Genomic DNA, 14,288 nt, shown 5'->3' on the forward strand with positions numbered 1-14,288 from the left:
ACAAAAAATAACAACAGTCAAAGAAAGAATTACTGATTTAAGCTGACTCAACGCCTTCATTTTACAGATGAAGAAACTAAGGTAAAGAGATGAGGACTTGGTCAAGACTACACAATTTTTCAGCATGCTGGATAATATGAATATTATGATGTCTGGAAAAGTATCCCAAAAATAGACTTACCTAAGTCTTCTAAAAATTATCTTATCAATTGACACTGAGAAGCTTTATTTTCAGTTTTCTTTTTCCTCCTAAGAGAGATAATAAGTTCAGTTTTCCAGGGGCAAATATAAGACCTCAGCTGTGACCAAGAATTCTGCCTGAATCCTTGGTGAAGAATTCCTGTTTGACAATAAAGACAGCCCCCGAGGGTTAAGAAACACCCAAAGATAGCTCTCCACAGAAAAGACCAGCAGGAGTCAATGCATCTTTACAGATGGCCAAGGGCCCATAATGAATAAGAAATAAAGGTCAATAAATAAGTCAAATACTGATATTTCTCAACTTTAGAGTACACCCAAATAGGGAAAATTAGGAAGCAGACAAAGTACACACAAGGCAGAGGATAAAATTGAATTTTCTTGATTTGAAAAAATGATGCTATTTGCTTTGTTGGTAAGCCTTCTATTAGCCTTAAAACTTAGCAAAAGTACAGATCTTGTTTGAATATAAGTATATTAAAGAGCTGAAACCATTGCTCAGATATTTGGGGGCAAATAATAAAGAAGATAGTAATGTAACACCCAAAATATGTTTATCTTAAAATCAGAAATTCGGGCTATGGCAGGTTTTGATTTTCACATGATTGCACACAGATTTCACAGTAAAATCCATGAATCTGAAAGTCCCTATGCAGAGTACAGGAACTACCTTAAGGTGTGTGTTTAAATCCCAACTATGACTCATACTAACTGTGTGACCTTAAGCAAATTGCTTTATCTACCAGTCCTTAATTTCCTCATCTGCAAATCTGAATGATAATAATATCTAATGTATAGTCTGTCTGAAGGATTAAGTGAGAATACTATACATAAATAACTGTTTCCTGGCATATCTTATGCATTCATATTAGTTATTGCTCTTATCAAAATATTGATGTACTGATTTTCTATACTTTAAGCCTGAAGAGAAAACAAGAATAAACAGTGACCAAAAATAACTTCATATTGGGATATGGGTGGCATACTAGTTTGGTCTCTCTATTGTTAGTAAGATGTATGACTTTAGACAAAGCATTCCACCTGTGTGATTCTTGTTTTCTCAACTGCAAAAGGAATAAGTTGGATACAAATTCAAGAATCTCAAGTTTGACAGAGATGAAAAAAATTCAAATTCAAATCTGAAGCTTGAGGCCATTTATAACAAGTGTTTGTCCAGAATGTGATTGAATGTCTTCAGAGATGGGACTCATCTCTATCCTAAAGCTACCAGCTTCTTTCATCTTAAACAACACTAATGGTTTGAAAATCCTTCCGTATGCTGAACTGAAATCTACCATTTGCGTGTCATCAAGGCTAAGATACCAACAGTAGGAAGTAACACCATCCTTTTATGTGTTGTTGAAAAAGAAGAAACATTGCCAATTATACCATGACATGATTTTTTTTATCCTGTCAATTGTAAGAGGCATCAAAATTTCAGAGGGGTCAAAATATGAAGAGATGAGTGTCTTACAATCAAAAGATGCAATATCTTCCAGTGGTTTCACCAGTTGATCCTAATTGAAGCTTCTGGCACATTGGAAGCCACTTTTCTTCCATAGGACAGTTCCTCAGAGTGTATTTGCAGAGTGCTCATGACCATTTTGAACCTTCCCTTTTCAAGTCTTATCACCTTTAGCTCATACACATGATGGATCTGTGAACCATCTCCAGTTTGTCTGCAGAATCCATCCTAGTTTATCTAAATCTCTACTTATTCATGCATGCAAGCACCAAGCACTTTTTCAAGCACCAGAGATAAAATGATGACAAAAACAAAATCACTGGCCTTCAATAATTCAATGGATATGCTGCCTAGCAGATGAAAAAGAACTTGTAAACAATGATATCTAGCCAAAGTACTAAAGGTATTTTACAAAGTGCAGTGAAAGTACGAACAAAAAGGCCAAAAAAAGAAAAGAAAAGGGTATTTAAGTGTGGTATCCAAAGAGAAACAGAAGGTTCTTCAAGGTTGGTCTATTAAGAGAATACTTAAACCTATACAGAGGGTAATCTTCTTTCCATCTTCTCATCTTAATTTTTGTCTTCTTTTTTGACAGCCATGATATACTGGGAAATTTTAATGTTCTCGCAATCTATAAAATCCCAAAATGTTTTTGAACATAAGATAGTATATTATCCTTCCCTTTCCAGCCTGTTACACTTCCATCAAGTGCCTCCATAATTGGAGAGGTTGGTAGGAAAGGAAAATTATTTTTCCACTGGAGGAAAGTGTAAGATGCTGTGTTTGTTCTGGTTTACATCACTTATTTAAAAGAATATTCTAATGCATCACATTTCCTCTTAATAAACTGTTTCTTCTAAACAAGGACATGCCCCTTCATTGCCATTGTACAATTTTGATTCTCAGTCTACCAAGCTTGAGTTGTAACATATCTGATCAGGCAGCTTTATATCCCACTACAAGGCAGTGAAGAAAACAAAAAGAATTCAGCAAAATTGAAGTCCACTCTACCCCTACTATGAAATATCCAGAGTACTACAATACCCTGTGTAGGTCAACAACATTTTGCTGTTGTGCATTTATCTAATTTGAAAATCTTCTGACTTATTGCAATCTACCTATAGTGATGAGTCAGATATAATGATCAACATCTTAATGCATCCTGGGATCCAAACCACTTTAAATACAGTGCTGGAAGTTCTCCCAGGATAAGAAAACCTGGATAAGCACATGAAGTTTGTGTGAATTTATTTTACAAGCGTATTGAGATGTCTATGGCTCTTACAAAAAGAAAATTCCATTGAGGTTTCCTGTCTCCTTTGTTTCAGTTCAATAATACTCAGAGTGGTTAAGGCTTTTATGTTTGCATGCATACACACACACACACAAAGCAGAAGTGGAGGATGAACATTTATTTCTTAGTGACATTTGTTCTCTTGTACACACCATGATGATTAAGCCATAAGCATTGTGAAGTGTGTGCTTTTTTAGCAACAACTCATTTAGGGTAAGGTTTAGGTCAAAGATTTGCAATGATTGAGTCAAAACTGCTGATGCCAAGATTCTTAATTAAATTCATAGTTTAAAAAAATGAATGTTTTCTCCTAATTAAAAATAATTGTTAATGATCATGAAAATGCTTTTATCAGATAATTATTGCATACAGATGTATATTATTGAAAATAAAGTCAGAGAACTTGTAATTATTTATTTATATGCATCCCCATTATAAGGATAAGATAGCCTCTTAATCATCTGAAGAGAGATTTAGTAGAAGTTGGAAAATCCTTCATCAAAATTAATATCCCTAGTAATGGTCTATGAAGGGTTTTTTTAAAAAGTGAAATTTTGTGAGCTGTAAAAAGAGAGAAGTACAAGTAATTTTTACTAAGTCATATAAATAAAATAATGAAGTAGCCTAAAAAGTGATGAGATGTAGCAAACTACTAAACAAAACAAGAGGCTGCAGAGAATGGGACACTTCGAATTGTCTTCCTGGTACCCAAGGATATTCCCTAACTGCCCTTCCTTCTTGGAGGTGCCAGTGTGGACCATATGACTGTAATGCCTCCTCATCTCCATCCCCAGTGCCAGCCAATGGACCCAGGGCAGCATCTGACCAATCAGAGCTCCTTTCTAAGAAACTGGAAAGAGAACAGAAAGAGAAACTCTCTCTTTGCAAGAGGCAAGTTCTGTAACTGTCAGTAATGCTGCTCTGCCCTGTTGACCAAAGGGCAGAAGAGGCTGCTGTAAAAGAGACGAAAAGAAAGTAGAAGCAAGACACGAAGGAAATAGCACTGAAGGCAGAGTGCTGGTGGCTTCCAGACCTTTCCAGAAGGCCTACAGAAGTTATGCTCTTAAATTTCGTGAGAAAACTCTACACTATGATTACAAAGTTTTCTCCATTTGTTTCACTATCTCTGATTGGTTTCTGTTACTTACCATCATAGTTTGGTGTACCAGCGAATGAAGTGGAAACGGCACTTATGCAACACCAAGTAGCCACTTAGCCTTCAAAACTTTCAGTTATTTGTCTTTGAAATGAGGATGAAATAATTCTGCATATTTACATCAATCTTATAATTGAAAATTAATCATCATTGTGGCAAATGTTAGTAGGCAGCCTCAAAAGTCAAATGAGTCTGCAGCACAAGTACTGTCCTTTACATAATTTAATGTTGCCATATGAACTGTTCAAAAGCAAACAGATTGTACACTCTTAATAAAAAATAGTTGCTTTAACCACCTTTGATGTGTAACTTAATGGGATTTGAAGAACAATACATTGCAAACAATTAGAGATTTCCTCTGTTGAGATATTAACTGATTCAATGGATAGAAAATCGCTTCACTATTATTCTTTATACCATAAAAATTAGTCAATTTGCACATCTTTCTGCTAAAAGTGGTCTTAAACATGGCATTTTAATTAATCTGTTTATATATCATGTATTCAAGATAAGATTAAGATAGCCAACAGGAAGCAGCTAGAGTGAGTTTTTTTCCACGGAGTGAACCAAAGTAGAGAGGGTATCTCAGCACTCAGAGAATAATTAGGCCAGCAGTGCACCCCATGATTCACCAGAGAAGCAACAAGTTCTACATAATGCAAAAAAGAGAAAAATCTATCAGCTTAGGTTAGAACTAGGTAGACTCACCTGAATCACCACCCAAACCACAAGCAGCTTCCACAGCAGGGGAGGTGTGTGAGGGGAATTCAGGAGTTCTCTGCTCCTGCCATAGACTTTGAAGTCCCCTGAGCCTCACAGGACTCCAGTCCCTCACAGGAATCTGCCTTATCCACAGGTGCATTCTGGTGAAAAACACATGGAGCCAGTAGGAAAAAAAGCCACGAGTGGCGCTAGCTGCCATTTCCCAGGAATTCAACCCATGCTGCCACTGCCTTCTAACCAGACTGGGAGGAAACAGGAAGTCTTGATGCTTTTATTTCCTTTAAGAGCAAATTCTGCTGCAGCAGACCTTTCCAGACTGGGAAGTCCTGGGCCCAGTCACACTTTTACATTCTGGATGTAGACCACCTGAGGCTAAAATGGGATTGCTGAGTGGGACTAACAGCCCTAACAACCCCTCTCTCCCCATATACTCTCTTTCTTGCAGTCTCTGCACAACACACAGTGTTATCTCAGTGTCTGGGGACTCCTTACCAATCTCGACTAGTTGTAGCCAATTGTGGACACAAGTGGGAAGATTGAGCAACTCCTCCTCCCCTACCCCCCCACCAACATCTCCCTTGAAGTCTCAAAATGGACAGGGAACTTAGGTAGTCCTCACAGCACCCTGCCCTCCCCCCCCATTGCCTAGGCTTGCTGGATATAGTACTTGCTTAAGTCAACAGAGGCCAAGCAGAAAGCCCTCAGCTACCATCACCACTGGCTGTCTCTGAGCCACCTTTTGGCTGACGGTCAACTGTCATAGCCCTTTGCATCTGATATAATACTTCAGTTTTTAAAAAGATGTTATCTGAGACCCAACCTAACACCACTATCCAAGCTATCCCAACCACTCAGGATGCCTTGAGCCTGTGCAGGTACCCAGCACAGCACCATCACAGCTGGCATTTGAGAGACTCACCACACCAAGGTTATATATAACCAAGTGGATGATACAGTGCAGTGTCTATGTTAGCCCTCTGTCAACCTCAAATAAGAAAAAATAGTCTATCCAAAAAAGAAGGAACCAGAAAAATACATCTGGCAATATTATAAAACAGAGTTCTTCAACAACCTCAAATGACCACACTAACTCTTCATCAATGGACCCTGACCAAAATGAAAACTTTGAAATTCCAGAGATAGAATTCAAAAGGATGATAATAAAACTGTTCAATGAGATACAGAAGAAAGTTGAAAACCTACATAAAGAAAAATTTTTTAAAAATTCATAACATGAATAAAAAATCTCAAAAGAGATAGATAGACACTTTTAAAAAAAAACAGAACTTCTGAAAATGAAAGAATCATTTAGAGAAGCACAAAATCCAATGGAAAGTTTTAACAGTGGACTACAACAAATAAAAGAAAGACTCTGAGAACTTGAAGACAAGGCTTTTGAATTAACCCAATCAGACAACAATAAAAAAAAGAAAAGAATCAAGAGAATGGAACAAAGTCTCCAAGAAATGTGGAACTATGCAAAATGACCAAACTTAAGAATAATAGGTATTCCTGAAGAGGAAGAGAAAATAACACATCTGAAAAACCCATTTGAGAGAATAATTGAGGAAAACTTCCCTGGCCTTGCCAGAGTTTTAAACATCCAGATACAAGAAGCCCAAAGAACCCCTGAAAGAGTTTTTCCAAAAAGGCCATCCCCAAGGCATATAGTCATCAGGTTATGCAAAGTTAATGTGAAGGAAAGAATTGTAATAATGGTGGGACAAAAGCATCAAATAACTAACAAAGATAAAACAATCAGACTAACAGCAGACATCTCAGCAGAAAGCCCACAAAGCAGAAAGAGCTGGGGTCCTATCTACAATCTCCTGAAGCAAAATAACAGTCAGTCAAGGATTTTATATCCTACAAAACTAAATTTCATAAATGAAGGAGAAATAAAGTCTTTCTCAAATAAGCAAATGCTGTGAGAATTTGTCACACTAGACCAGCTCTACAAGAAATACTTAACGGATTTCTAAATATTGAAGGAAAAAAAAGAACTACACCAGCAGAAAAACACGGAAAATCACAAAGCTCACAGGGCTTATAGAAACATCAACACAATAGAGAAAAAAGCAACCAGGTAACAACCAACATGATGAATGGAATAGTACCTTACATATCATTACTAACTCTGAATATAAATGGTCTCAATGCCCCACTTAAAAAGATATAGATTGACAGAATGAACAAACACACACACACACTATTTAAATATCTACTGTCTTCAAGAGATTCACTTAACACACAAAAACTCCTATAGACTCAAAGTAAAAGGGTAGGAAAAAATACTCCATGCAAATGAAAATCGGGAGTAGTCATTCTCATATCAGATAAAACAGACTTTAAATTAACAATGAAAAAAAGACAAAGAAGGCTATTATATAATGATAAAGAGATCAATCCAACAAGAAGATATAACATTTTTTAACATATGTGAATCTAACACCAGAGCTCTGAGATTTATAAAACAAATTCTACTAGACCCTCCCCAAAAAGAAATAGATAGCAACACAATAATAGTGGGAGACTTCAACACTCCACTGACAGCAATAAACAGATCATCAAGGCAGAAAGTCAATAAAGAAATATTGGAGTTGAACTGGTCCCTAGAGTAAATGGACCTAATTATATAGTATTTTTCTCATCAGCACATGGAACATTCTCCAAGATAGACCACATGGTAGATCATAAATCAAGTGTCAATAAATTTTCAAAAAATCAAAATCATATCAAGCACCTCCTCAGACCACAGTAGAATAACACTAGAAATGAACTCCAATAAGAATTTTCAAAACCAAACAAATGCATGGAAATTAATCTTCTCTTGACTGATCTCTGAGTCAACAGTGAAATCAAGATAGAAACTTAAAAATTTCTTGAAATGAATGACAACAACGACACAAGTTATCAAAATCTCTGGGACACAGCCAAAGATGTGTTCAGAGGAATATTTATAACCCTTAAAACCTACATTTAAAAAAACTGAAAGATCACGTTTTGTTTTTTGTATTTGTAGGAAAAATTTTATTTTTATTTATTTTATGGTAAAATTCGTTTTAACTTTTTTTATTTTAAAGATGTGGGGTACAAGTCAAGGTTAGGTATACAAATGTTCATTATGCAGGTACCCTTGTTAATGAGGTGTGTGCCCCCCAGACAGATTCCCACTACTGCCAATCATTTTCTTATAGTATTACAACTATTGTTCAAGGTCTGCTTGTGAGTGAGAACATGTGATAATCACTTCCTTGTTTCTGTGAAAATCGCTCAGTATTATAGACTCTAAGTTCATCCAGGTTGCTGTGAAGTTCATTATTTTGTTCTTCTGTATGGCTGCATAATATTCCATTGTGTATATGTACCACATTTTTTAATTCAATCCTCTTTCGATGGGCAGCATGGCTGGTTCCATATTCTTGCTACTGTGACCAATGCTGCAATAAACATACATGTGCAGGTAAAAGATCACATATAGATTACCTAACATCACACCTCAAGGAACTAAAGAAAGAAAAACAAACCAAACTCAAAGGTAGCAGAAGACAAGAAATATCAAAGATCAGAACAGAATTAAGTGAAATTGAAACCAAATATATATATATATACACACACACACAAAGGATTAATAAAACCAAAAGTTGGCTCTTTGGATAGATAAACAAAATTGACAGACCACTAATTAGATTAAATAAGAAACAAAGATGGAAGATTCAAATTAGCTCAATCATGGCTGGGCGCGGTGGCTTACACCTATAATCCCAGCTCTTCTGGAGGCCAAGGTGAGAGGATTGCCTGAGCCCACAGGTTCAAGATCAGTCTGGGCAACTTGACAAAACATCATCTCTACAATAAATCAAAAAATTAGCCAGGCATGGTGGTGCATACCAGTAGTCCCAGCTACTTGTAAGGCTGAGGTGGAAGTTCACCTGAGCCCAGAAGGTCGAGGCTGTGGTGGCCATGAACATGTCACTGCAGTCCCACCTGGGTGACAAAATGAGACTTCAACTCAAAAAAAAAAACAAAAAACAAATTAACTCAATCAGAAATGAAAATGGAAACATTACAACTGATACCACAAAAATACAAAAGAGAATCCAAGACTATTAAGAACACCACTATGCAAACAAACTAGATAATCTAGAGGAAATTGATACATTCTTGGAGATATACAATCCCCTAACCTTGAATCAAGAAGAATGGAAACCCTGAACAGACCACAATAGCAAGGTTAAATCAGTAATCAAAAGTCTCCCAACAACAACAAAAAAGATACCAGGACCTGACCAACTCACAGTCGAACTCTACCAGACCTTCAAAGAAGAACTAGTACCAATTTTACTAAAGCTATTCCATAAGATTAAAAAGGGAGGAATTCTTCCTAACTCATCCTGTGAAGCCAGAATTACCCTAATAACAACGCCAGGAAAAGACACACACACACAAAAATAAAACTACAGGCTAAAATCTCTGATAAACATAGATGTAAAAAGTCTCAACAAAATACCAGTAAACCAAATTCAACAGCACTTAAAAAAATCATAACAAAGTGGGTTTTATCCCAGGAATCCAAGGACAATTCAACATTTGCAAGTCAATAACCATGATCTACCACATAAACAGAATTAAAAGCAAAAGTTATGAGATCATTTTAATAGATGCAGGAAAAGTATTTGATAAAATCCAGCATCCTGCCCATCGAAGCTGAACTGGATTTGTTTAAATGTGGCACATATACACAATGGAATATTATGCAGCCATAAAGATGGACAAACATATGGACTTCGCATCAACTTTGATGGATTTTGAGTCTATCATACTCAGTGATCTATCACAGAAACAAAGAACAGAGTACCATATGTTCTCACTCATAAGCGGACTGGAAAAATTATCATAATACTATAAGAAAGGGATTGGCAGTAGTGGGAAACTGCCAGGGGAGGGAGGTGGGATTGGCAGTTGAAGGGAGGGAGGGGCACACCTCATCAACAAGGGTACCTGCATAATGAACATCTGTATGCCTAACCCTGAATTGTGCACCACATCTTTAAAATAAATAAAGAAAAAAAATCCAGCATCCCTCCATGATAAAAAATGCTCAGCACAATAGGAATAGAATAAACATTCTTGAAAATAATAAAAGCCCTATATGAAAAAACAAGTCAATGTCATCTTAAATGTAGAAAAATTTCATGCATTCCTCCTCAGAACAGAAACAAGACAAGAATGCCCACTTTTACCACTCCTGTTTAACATAATACTGGAAGTCCTAGCCAGAGAAATCAGACAAAAGAAAAAACTAATTGGTATCCAGGTAGGAAAAAAAAAATCAAACTGACTCTGTATGCCAGTAGCATGATCTTATACCTGGAGAATCCAAAAGACCCGTGGACTTGATAAATGAATTCAGTAAAGTCTCAGAATGCAAAATCAACACACACAAATCAGTAGCACTGCTGTACACCCGTAGTGGCCAAGCTGAGAATCAAATCAAGAACTCAATTTCTTTTATAATAGCAGCCAAAAAGCTAAAATACCAGGAATATATTTCACCAAGGAGGTGAAAGATCTCTACACGGAGAACTACAAAACTCTGATGAAAGAAACTGTAGGGGACACAAACAAATGGAAAAACATCCCATACTCATGGACTGAAAGAATCAACATTGTTGACATGACCGTACTCCCAAAGTCTACAAATTCAATACAATTACCATCAAACTACCAACATCATTTTCACAAAATTGGGAAAAACAATCCTAAAATTCATTGGAGCCAAAAAAGAGCCAAAATAGCCAAAGCAATCCTAAGTAAAAAGAATAAAGCTAGAGTCATCATACTACCTAACTTCAAATTATATTACAAGGCTATAGTAACTAGAACAGCATGGTACTTTTACAAGAGCAGACACATGGGCCAAATGGAACAGAATAAAGAATCCAGAAATAAACCCAAATACCTACAACCAACTGATCTTTGGCAAAGCAGACAAAAACATACACTGAGAAAAGAACATCCTATTCAATAAACAGTGTTGGGGAAATGAGATAGCTACAGGGAAAAATGAGACTAGATCCCCATCTCTCACCATATGCAAAAACTAATTCAAGGTGGCTTAAAATTGAAATGTCAGACCTAAAACCATAAAAATCCTAAAGGAAAACCTAGAAAAAAACTCTTCTGGAGATTGGCCTAGGCAAAGAATTTATAACTAAAACCCCAAAAGCAAATGCAGCATAAACAAAAGTAAATAAGTGGGACTTAATTAAACTAAAATATTTCTGCAAGCCAAAAGAAACAATCCACAGAGTAAATAGCCTACAGAATGGGAGAAGATATTCACAAACTACACTCTGACAAGGGACTAATACCTAGAATCTACAAAGAACTCAAAAAAATCAGAAGAAAAAAGCAAATGATCCCATTTAAAAGTGTGCAAATGACATGAACAGACACCTCTCAAAAGATATACAAATGGCCAACAAACATATGAAAAAAAATGTTCAACATCACTAATCATCAGGGAAATGCAAATTAATACCACAGTTAGATACCACCTTACACCAGTCCGAATGGCCATTATAAAAAGTCAAAAAACAAGATATTGGTGAGGATGTGGTGTAAAGGGAATGCTTATACACTGTTGGTGTGCATGCAAATTAGTACAATCTCTATAAATATTCATATGATGATTTCTCAAAGAACTAGATCCAGATCTACCACTCGATCCAGCAGACCCACCATTAGGTATCTACCCCCAATATGCCTGCCCTAGTATGTTTATCACAACATAATTCACAATTGCAAAGATGTGGAACCAACCTAAATGCACATCAACTGATCAGTGGATAATGAAAATGTGACTGAATATACATATATATATGCATATATATATGCGTATATATATATATAATGGAATACTATACAGCCATAAAAACAATTGAAATAATCTTTTTTGCAGCAACTTGGAGGGAACTGGAGAACATCATCCTAAGTGAACTATCTCAGGAACAGAAAACCAAACACCACATATTCTCATTTATAAGTGGGAGCTAAACTAAGACTCTGCAAAGGCATAGAAAATAGTATAATAGAAAATGGAGACTCAGACGGGGGAGAATGGGAAGAGGTGGAGGGATGAAAAACCAGCTATCGGGTACAATGTGCACAGGTGGGGGTGGTGGGTACACTTAAAGCCCAGATTTCTTCACCACTATACAATACATTCATGTAACCAAAAGCTATTCACACCCCCTAAAGCTATTGAAATAAACAACATACACATTATGCATTCATTTATTAATGTATTACCACATATGATAATAAAGTATACGTGCACACATAATTTGTGGGTCTCTATGTTTGCATACATACCTGCACACAGTTTACCAATAATATTTCTACCTCTTGTCCTTTTCAGTTTTATTGCCTTGGACATGTTACTTAACCTCTGTTGTCTCTTCATCAATCTGTTTTCTCTGTCCTAATGAGGAAAAAAATTGCACCCCTTGCCGAAGAAAGAATTCAATAAAATAGCCTACGAAAGTACTTTTTAAGCAGTAAAGGACTACACAGACATAAGGAGCCAGTATTTCAAATTAAATGTGTAAGAAATTCATAATCTCAGGAATGAACTGTGAATCAGAAGCAGCCTTCTTCTCCCCCATCCTTCCTTCCTAAGAGTTTAAATAGCTGCGTGAAGAGAAAATGTTCAGCATCTTTTTGTAAGTTGATGGCAATTCTTCGCTAGGAAAAGGTCTTTTCAAGAAAGAAACTCAAGTCTTTCCATCATCCATGTGCGGAACATCTGTGCTAAAACCATTCCATGCACACTTCTTTGAAACACTGGCTGCCTAGAGGAATACTTTGATTTTGGCTTTATTTAAATGCCTGAACTTCTATTGGAGAAACAAAAGGTTTTCTAGTAAGAGCTCAGATGGGAACAAGACCAACCTCCAACCAGTTTAACCATTCAGAGGCCAAGTCGCCTGGCATTTCTTAGAGCCACCCTGCCACGAAAGTCTCCCTGAGAACTTGCATCACACACAAACAGCTGGTCTGGGATGCTACTGACCCCGGGTGAAATCACTGTGGTAATTAGATTTAATTTTTCTAATCCAACAGTGCCTGACTCTATCATGTCTACGGATCCTCTGAAGAAAATCATTACTCCCCTTTGATAATACTTTGACGTGTTTAAGATTTTTGCAGCTTGGTCCCTTAATGTTAGAAATTACTTCTTTGTAACTGCCCACACAGCCATTCAGACAGCCATGTGCACCAAAGAGTTTAAGGTTATCCTGCTTCGGTAACTTTCCACATAGATCTTAAAACGTTAAGCAGACCTTGAATATCATTATGCACCCCTCTTCCGCAAGTCTTTTGTGCCCTTGAACCAATTCCTTTGGAAAGATGGCATCAGCCACAAGTCACTGGCAAGCCTGAAGGGTCTGGGTGTGGAGTGTTTCTGCAAAGCCCAGGGAAGCATGGCTTCGTGCTACAACACCCTGGGGTTACCCTGAAAGAGTCGCAGAGATCATGGGGCTACGTAAAAACCTGCCTTCCTGGAAGGAGAGAAGGAAAGACATGTATGCATCTAGCCATGTCTGCTCGCGTCTGGAGAACGCCTGTTTATGTTGTAAAGAAAAGCCATGGGTATTGTCATCTCAGGAGACCCGGCTTGTTGTATGCGTGTGCCTGTTCTGCGTGCTATCACACGAAGCTGGCCAACTGATAGCGTGACGAGGTACCGTGTCCCTGGGAATTGTAATTGCTCGGTGGGTGAAAAAAAAAGAACATCAGACCGTTGCTGGTGCAGGCGCAAGGTGCATTTTGCTAGTATAAAAGAGGAAACGGACGGAGTCACATAAGTTCTGAGCGTGCCTTCGCCCCCCAAAAAACAAGAAAGAGAAAGAAGAGGAAGCCTGGGGCTGGAGGAGTGTTGCAGGGAGCGAATCGCTCAGGACTTCAAACACTGGGAGTCATTCTGTCAAGGGGAGGGGGCGGGCGGGGGCAGGCACTGGGCCTCTTTAACAAAGTCCTCCTCTCTTTGCTCCCTCCCACTTCATTCACTTGCAAATCAGTGTGTGCCCACAAGAGCCAGCTCTCCCGAGCCCGTAACCTTCCCATCCCGAGAGCTGCAGTTTCAGCCGCGGCGAGCAAGAACGGCAGCGCCGTGGACCGCGGCGGCGGAGGCGGGAGCAGCCTGGGCGGGTCGCGGGGTCTCCCCGGGCGCAGGAAGGCGAGGAGAGGTGGGTCCGGTCTCCGTCGGCGGTGCTGGCGGTGGTGCATGCGTTTTCCTTTTTTTTTTTTTGTTTTTCGGGTATTTTTCTTTCATGGTTTTAATTCCGTCGCGTCGATGGAAGCCAATCAGAGAGAGAGCGAGAGCCCTCTCCGCCCGGCGGCTACCGCGCGCCGGACTCGGGAGGGATGCTCAGCCCGCGAGCCGG

At 38.1% G+C, this 14,288-nt stretch overlaps 1 protein-coding gene across 1 annotated transcript in view; it reads left to right on the plus strand.

Moving 5' to 3' along the window:
* The first annotated feature begins 13,866 nt into the window (after nt 1-13,866).
* CDH6 (cadherin 6) overlaps nt 13,867-14,288 on the plus strand; it is a 136,526-nt gene continuing 136,104 nt past the window's right edge. The window contains exon 1 of the mRNA XM_008053896.2: nt 13,867-14,090. The gene's annotated coding sequence lies outside the window, so the exon portion shown is untranslated. The remainder of the gene's footprint in view (nt 14,091-14,288) is intronic.

This window comes from Carlito syrichta, unplaced genomic scaffold, assembly GCF_000164805.1.
Source record: "Carlito syrichta isolate Samal-C Ts95f unplaced genomic scaffold, Tarsius_syrichta-2.0.1 Scaffold288841, whole genome shotgun sequence".
Classification (NCBI taxonomy): Eukaryota; Metazoa; Chordata; class Mammalia; order Primates; family Tarsiidae; genus Carlito; species Carlito syrichta.